General features: G+C 37.6%; 1 protein-coding gene across 11 annotated transcripts in view; it reads left to right on the forward strand.

Annotated features, from left to right (window-relative positions):
- The window catches only part of MBNL1 (muscleblind like splicing regulator 1), a 200,638-nt gene that overhangs the window by 94,417 nt on the left and 97,570 nt on the right, over positions 1-8,651 (forward strand). The gene's annotated exons all lie outside the window — the stretch shown is intronic.

Below are 8,651 nucleotides of genomic sequence, written 5' to 3' on the forward strand. Positions count from 1 at the left end.
AAAAAAAAAGGCTTTTTTATATAAAATTAATTCCATATGGGCACAGATAACCTGAAAGATGAATATTGGGAGGGCGGCAGTGTCTGTATGAGGGTGGGGTAGAGAGATGAGCAGCATCTACCCGTGTTTCCCCAAAAATAAGACACTATCTTATATTTATTTTTTCTCAAGAAGACATACTAGGGCTTATTTTCAGGGAATGTCTTTGTCTCTGCACTGAATTGCATGGCCTGGCATGCATGGCCCATCACTAGGTCTTATTATCAGGGTAGGGCTTATATTTAACAAATATACAGAAATCCTGCTAGGGCTTATTTTTTGGTAGGTCTTATTTTCGGGGAAACATGGTAGTGAATAACTCAAATCATGTCTTCAGTGTTAACAGCTTTTGTGGCAGCTGCTATTTATTTATAACCCTTTATTTTTTAACCTTACCTCCACTGAGAGGCATTAATCTGTGAAGTGATATTAAGATACCTCTTCTAACATGAGATCATTGTGAGTTCATGGCTTCTTTTTTTAACCCATTTGTTTTCTTTTCAGTATGAGTCTAATCCCTTAATTGATTCACTATTGTTAGGATAAAAGCTGTTAGCTTAATACCACATTGAAACCTTTTAATTTCAGTAGTCAAAAATGTAACTTAATTTTTAAAAATTAAAAATAAGCATATTTACTAATAGCTGCATACAGTGAAAAGTATGTATCTTTGATAGTGGTAAGGAAGGTTTTTTATTCACAGTAAATTTTATTTTCAATGATATTTCCCTTCAACATAATTTCAAAGTAGGTCTCTACTCCAGTATGAGCAGGACAGATATCTTGCATCTCATAAGAGATTTTTCTTGACACACTTCTTCCGGGTAGGGCATGAAGTTTCAGGGCTCCTGATGTTGACAGGTAACATTTGAACCCTTGAGATTTTACATACGGATGCAGGAAAAAGAGATAACATCAATATACAAGAATTGAATTGTAAGAGGATAATTTAATAATAATCTCGTTGGATATATGCTTACCTCCTCCATGGGTAATGTGAAAATGCTGGATTTATTTCTTTTAATGCACTAAAAATAGTGAAAGTTTGGAGATTTTTAATTCTTCATGATTCCAAACTGATATAGGACTGCAACTAATAGGGTCTGTTCAATACACATAATTCCAAGTTGGGCAGCTATCAGCAGGCAGGCACCTGTGATTAAACCCACAGGCTTACGTTTTCAGAGTGGAAGACTCTTATGTGCAGAATGCCTGCCAAGGTCCCGGATGTAGATAGGAAAACTCAAATGTCTGATCCTGTGTCAGCTGATAAGCACCTCGGCCTGCTAAACCACCAAAGAAGAGCCAGCAGCCAAGGACTGGGCACCACGTGATTTTGCAGAGTGGATATTCCCACCAAAAGCAGCCAGTGCTGTGTTCCAAAGCCAAGCCACTGTAAAGGCCTAGGGGTCCAGTGTCCTGAATTAGTCTCTCCTCACTGTATCCAGAGAGCAGACTACCAGGACCTGCAACCAGATCACTTTCCCCAAAGGTCTGGGTGGTTGAATGAGAGTGCATACATTGTAAGATGCTTAGTTTTTAAAACTTAAAAGATGTTCAGTAAAGTTTAGAAAGTCTATAGAGTGTTAAGGTGGGTAAGTTAGTTTCCTGTGTGAAAACATAAAAGTGAAAATTTAATGCTTTTATTCTTAACATTTATAAGGATTTTACAATTTTTAAAAATGGACAACACAGCCTCCAGCGAGTTGTTTGTGGTATTCAGTGTTGCTTATAGAGCAGCTTCCCCTTTTGTATTTCTGTAGAACTGGGATTCACATAATCCCTTGGGACAAGAAATGAAACTAATACAAGAATTTAAACTCTAAATTCTCTTTTAAGGAAGTTCAATTTGAAAAATAGTTCAAGTACTTTTGGAGTGGGAATTTATAGCACTTATTTCGGAAGGAATATGAAGTACTTATTCACTGAAAGTCTTAGAAGCGAGTGATAATTCTCAAAACAAGGTCTCAATTCCAATCATAATTCCTTAGAGAATTTCTGCCATCGCACAACTCATAAGATTCATGCTCTACAATTCCTTCTGTTTCCTTTCTCCTCTTTCTCATTTTTTTTTTTTTTTTTTTTTTTTGAGATAGAATCAAACTCTGTTGCCCCAGGCTAGAGTGCTGGAGATAGTCAGCCTAGTTGATAGCTACCTGGGCTCAAACAATCCTGATTCAGCCTCCTGAGTAGTTGAAACTACAGGTGCCCACCAGAGAGCCTGGCTAGTTTTTCTATTGAGATAAGGTCTTGTTCTTGCTCAGGCTAGACTTGAACTCCTGAGCTCAAGGGACCCTCCAGCCTCGGCTTCCCAGCCTGGGATTATAGGTATGAACCGCCATGCCTGACCTCCCTCTTCTGTTTCTTTCCTAGAGAACATAACAGCTGTTCATTCTGGTGGTTGATGAGCAAGAATATTTACAGTAGATACCAGGAAATGTCAGGTGTAAGCCTTTTATGATCTATTTCTTTTGTTGTAATAAATAAAAATTTTGCAGTTTCATTAGCTAGCATAGCCTTGTGGAAAAGAAATAAAAGAACAGATCTGAACTATGGTCAGAACAACTAAAAGATAGAGAGGTGGCCCCAGATACTGACATTTTTGATATTTTAGGGGAGTTTTGCACTTCAAAAAAGAAATATTTTTGTTCATTATTCATTTTGTATGTGGAAATAAGAGCTTACCTAATCAAAATTGTTCAAAATTAAAATGGTCTCTTTAGTAGATTATAATGATTTACTGATTACCTGCTACTGGCAGTTTCATTATAATCATTATCTTATTTTTTTCTTCACACAAACACCTTGAAATAGTATACTATTTCACCTTTGCAAATGAGAATAGCACCAGGAGAAATTGAACAACTACTGCCCAAGGTCTCTCAGCTGGACGCAAGGAGGCCTGGGTGCAGAGTCCACCCTCAGAGGTCTTTATTAGCTGTAATCCCTGGAAATATGCACTAGTTTGCAGATTCAGTCCTGACCCTTTCCATCACGCTGTGCCTTCGATGGGCTTCTGTCTCGGTCTCCTATCCCAGTTTGGGGCTGCTGTTCACTTGCTGGCTGTTTGACTTTGGAAAGGTTACTTATCCTCTTTCAGCCATAGTCCCATTTTCTCTAAAATATGAATAATATTATCTCCTTGTCAGAGTTTTTATGAACATTTAATTTAAATTAATGAGACAGAACATGCCAAGCACTCAACATAATAGCTAACATATAGAAAATAGCCAATAAATTGTTGATGTTATTATGTGATTATTCCAAGGTCAGACAACTAGAAAGTGATTGAGTCAGAATTCAGGGCTGTTTCTGACTGGGAAACTAAACAAAACAAGAACACACACACACACACACACACACGTGCCACAAACAACAGCAGCGATTGGAGAGCAAAACTCCTGCTCTTTCTAGCTTTGTCACTATCATTTGATTCTAACCCATCCTTTTATGTCGAATAAATAAGGATGCCAAGTCTGTTGAAAGGAGAAGTAGCATAGTTCAATGGGTTAGGGCAGAACCTTGGGGTGAGGCCTCCAGAATTAGAATTCCACCTTTATCATAAACTAGCTGGGTGACATTAGGCAAGTTACGTAACCTCTCTAGGTTTCTTTCTCTACTAATAACATATATACTGTGTCATAACATATAGTATTGCATCATCATGGACATTAAATGTTGTAAATGGTATTAAATACAGAGTTCTAATAAATGGTGGTTTTTATTGATGTCAATAGAGATATAAGTATTTCTTTAGAAATACAGTACGTTCACAAAATTGAAATGTGTGATCAGTGAAAGTCACAAATCTGAAGAGTTTTGGCCATGGGTAGGGTCATGGTGATTAGGTTATCTTCATTCTCTAAGAATCTGTGTATTTCCCCCATCAAAAGTATTTAAACTCTGTGACAGGTCAGTGGAAAAAAGGTCAAATGGCTTCAGAGATCAGAGCTGACCTAATAGGAGATGTCTGCATCCCTGAAGAGGTGAGCAAACTTCTCTCAGTCTTGGCTGATGTCAGTGACTGGCGTTGGGTCATGAGATGATGGGAATGATCCTGATTAAGCAGATGGTAGGGTGGTCATTTATGTTCCTTCTTTTTTGAACCAGAATGCAAACTGACCATTAGGACTCAAGCCATGAAGAGAGTTCTTTGGACTGAGTTGAGTGCCAGGATTTACCCCTGAATGCTTGTCAGGGTGGGGGCTTCTTGGTGCATAAGTGTGTAGCCTCTCTTATTACATTTGGAACTCTAGGAGGTTGAGAATGTGTATCTATTTATTTGCAATCCTAGCACAGTGTCTGGGAAATAGTGGGCACTCACTGCATGCTTGACAGCATTAAATAAAGCATAGTTAACAACATCAAATGAAGGATAACGAAATCCAAAAATGGGACAGAAGAACTCATTGAAGGATCTTGTGCCACAAAGGGATTAGGAGGAGAGGCTGAAGAGCAGAAAGCATAGGACGTGCCCTCAGGGACAGAGGGACTCACTAGGGCAGATCACGGGGTGGTGATGCCATCGAGCTGAGTGTGTATCATTTTTGTGAGGACTGGTTTAGGAACTTGGCAGAGCGGGAACTGTCAACATAGCCTGTTCAGTAAATACAGGAATAAAGTATTTGAACTTGTTGATAAAATTTTGTAAGCAGATGAAATCTTTAAAGAATTTAAAGCTGTTGGAATCCATTTATATTCATTTTTCATATAGTGAAAAATAGTTATCTCTGGCACTACAAACTCAATTTTGATGCCAGGGACTTGAGTAAAAATATGTATATAAATATGTCATTGGTATGTGCCTTCATACAAAGAAGTTATCAAAATATAGTTTGAAATTTGTGATATCATGAAATTATAATTTGTAATGTATGAACACGAAGAACTTACATGGGTGATATAGGACGTCACAGCACAAGTCTAGAAGCTGAAAGGTGTGTGGGGGGAGGCAGTTGGTATAACTTGGAAGGTTTTTCTAAAATGGTAAATTTTACTACTATTTTGAAAGTATTTTCCCAGAAATAAGGTGAAAACATTTTTTAATCAAAGTCTGTGTTGTAAACATAAAACTACCAACAAAAACAAAGAAAATTACACTGAGTATTAAATCAGTTCATGTAAGAAAAAGGGACACAGGAAAGCGAACACTCACGTTTTCTTTTCTTTCCACCGCACCTGCTCTCACCACACTTCCTGTGATGAATAAACCAGGGTGCCGTGTGGCCACAGGGACAGGTAACAGCCTTTAGTGGTTACCACGGTGATTTTATGTGGTCCTGACAGATAACGCCAGTGATTTGGCATGGCATCATTAAGCCAGACACATTAGCACCTGTATTCAAACCCTGGATGTTTGATCCTGTCACCTGAAGGAAGGTGGTTTGGAAAACTTGAACTGTGTGTAAAAATCAAACTGGATGTTCCCATGAACATTTGTGTCTTTTTAATTGGAAAAAGACCGTATGTTACAGTCCTGCTCCTAGAAGATAACACAGTGTGGAACTTTCCAGAGTTCTCCGAGAACAAACTCTTCAGTCCAGTGCCAAGTTATTACACATTTTGAAATTTTTGCTTTAAAAAAACACACATTATACAAACTGTGCCTAACTCGTACCGGAGTGGGTTTTCAAGCTGGGCTGCGGTTAACCACTTACTGCCTAAACCTCCTCTGTCCTGGAAGACCATAGACTACTAAAGGACAGGGCCTAAGGAGATCAGGGAGAGCTTCCGAGAGAAGATGTCACCTACTCTGAGACCACAAAAATGGGTCAGCAGCAGCTGAAGGACTGCAGGAGGACAGGGAGTAGATTGGGGGTCTTTGTGACAAGTTTGGGTGTGACAGTGGGACAGCCGGAGACAGCACTGTTTCATCTTTATCTCCGTTAGTTATTCATCCTGTTCTGAAAGAAGTTCAAGTTGGAAAAAAAACAGCACACATTGATGAGAAAGTGAACAAAAGATTGTGTCTGAAAAGAAGAAATTTTGTAGCGTGTAGGGTCCACTTTTGGTTTTAGTATTTTGAATGCGCCTGTAAACTTAGCTCTCTTGCTCTTCCCGTCTCGTCTATTCTCTCTCTCTGCTCACAGACATACACACAGAGGGGAAGGAACAGATACACACACACTTTCGCTATTACTGTAAAAGTTACACTAGAACATTATATTAACAGTCTATAACTCTCTTCAATCCTTTGTTTTCATGGATATTCATGCCTGAGTGTATTGTTTTACTTACTCTGGGAATACCTTTTTTTTTCCTGATGTTTTAATTAGGTAGATAGGAAGTTTGGCATACTATTAAAGCAGTGTTTACTAGGAAAAGTTAAACTCATTACAGAATCCTTTATACATGAAATAACTTAGATGCTTGAGTACCAATTTTTCTCCTCCCAGTCCTTATCCTGGATGTGCTCTTGGCAGTTTAATCTGCTTTATTTTACACTTTTAAAAATATAAGATGGAGTGGTACAAATAAAATCAGTAAGTTCTCTCCCTGAGTAGAATTTTGTCATCAGACATAAAAGTGTCAGTGTTAAGAAAGAAAATGTCCTAAGTAAAGGGAGTGGTATTCGGTAATTGTCACCACTCTTGATTTCCCATGTGTCAGCTGGTCTTTGATGTATGAATTTTTCTTTTTAAGAATCTTACAGTTAAAAAAAATGCATATGAAACGAGCCAAATAAATATTTTAAAACACCATTTTTATTTAGAAGGACAGCTGTATAGTTAAATTGTTCTGCATGTAAAACATTTATAATACATGAAACATAATTTGTAGCAGCTACTAACTCACACACGAGTTCTAAGAAGAATTACAAATGTACCATACTAGATTAGCTTTGGGGCTGAAAACACCGGCACTGGAGCCGGTAACATGCACTCAAACCCAGCTCCAGTCTTTCCTGGTTGTATTACCTTGGGGAAGTTTCTTGATCTTCCTCAGCTCTAGATTTCTACTCTTTACCAGGGATTTAATAATAAAACCATGAGGTCGTTTTAAGAATTACATAAATTAGTAAATGTAAGCCACTTAGAACAGTGCCTGGTAGACACTAGATACTCAATGAGCTGTTAATTTTTTTTTGCTTTTCTTTTTGTTTCATACCTTCTAACAGAAGCGTTTATTTGGCCTCTTGTTTTATGAGGTGGGACTGATGGGAACTGATAGTCTTAGGGAAAGGTAGAACTGTTAGTGGAAATTTTTCCTGGTCGGAGAAGTAAAATGCCCCAGGCCAAATTCATAGGGTGGAAGGGATTTAAAACTTAGAGAAGCTCATGGCTGAATGAAGGGAGGGGACTAAGTTTAAGATGAAGACAATGTGACATTATGTCTTTGAATAGTGGATGTTTGCAGCAACTTCCCTTTGGAAGACTTAGGGAACCATCCTGAGTTTTATCCACACCAGATCTGTACTGTGTCTTAATGTCTAACGGTCACAAACTCCTACCATTATCTGTTCCAACCATTGTTTTTTTTTTTTTTTAATTTTCCTAAATATTCATACCTTTCACGAAATGAGTCATTATTTTTAGAAACTCATTGTTTTCTTTCCTTCCTTCTTGATTTTTTCCATATTGTCCCATCATTTTCCGGAGAAAAGTCTGTTTTATGATTATTGCAGGATATGCTATTTTATGAAATAAACGTGATTCCTATCAGACTGATTAGATACGAGATAGCCACACCTTTTTACTGGAGTAATTCAAATCCAATTCAAATTATTTATTTTAGACCATGATGACTGTTTTGAGATGTGGTACTGCAGTTCTGTTTTAGAAGTTTGCCTAGACTATTTGAAGCTACCCTTTTCATCTACATCAAAAAGTAAAGGTGGCCCGTTGCCCAAGAGGAAAGTACAGAGCGAGCTCAACCCCAAACACTAAAACACAATTAAAACTCCCATTAAAACAGCAAATTTTGCAAGCCATTTCCGCTATTTCTAACCCTGGGTTGGAAATTTCTCATGTCCCAATTACCTCCTGTGTGTGGTGATACTGTCCCAGGCTCTACACCACATTTTATTTAAAAATCACTCTTAAATGGGGTGGCACTGTGGCTCAAAGGAATAGGACGCCAGCCCCATATGCCAGAGGTGGTGGGTTCAAACCCAGCCCTAGCCAAAAACTGCAAAATAAATAAATAAATAAATCACTCTTAAGAAAATAAGCAATCTATATTGTATTTTCAGTCTGGGGTTGAGAGACTGAGCTTGTGCTTTTTTTATGTAATTGTAATTTTGGAATTGTACTGATCCACTCTGTGTTTGGAACTATACTGATAGATTTGCAAACAAAATTCAGTAAATGTACACATAATAACGGCGTGCCTGACTACTGTGTTTAGACTGTTGCATAGAAGGAAGCCCCTTTAAGAAAGAAATCCCAATCCACAGAGGTTTGCTTTAGGTTCATTATATAAACCTAAATTATTTTAGAATAAAATATCTTCCAGTTTGAAAACTTACATTTAAAGACTGAATTATTTCTGAAAGCACCAATTGAAACTTTATTTTTTAAAAAATATTTTTACAGACCCTCAAATAGCATTAAAACTATCCTGTTAATTATTTGTAAGTTATAATTTTCCATTTCAATGATATTTTAAACTTA

Source organism: Otolemur garnettii, unplaced genomic scaffold (genome assembly GCF_000181295.1).
Source record: "Otolemur garnettii isolate 467f Iridium unplaced genomic scaffold, OtoGar3 scaffold00076, whole genome shotgun sequence".
Lineage (NCBI taxonomy): Eukaryota > Metazoa > Chordata > Mammalia > Primates > Galagidae > Otolemur > Otolemur garnettii.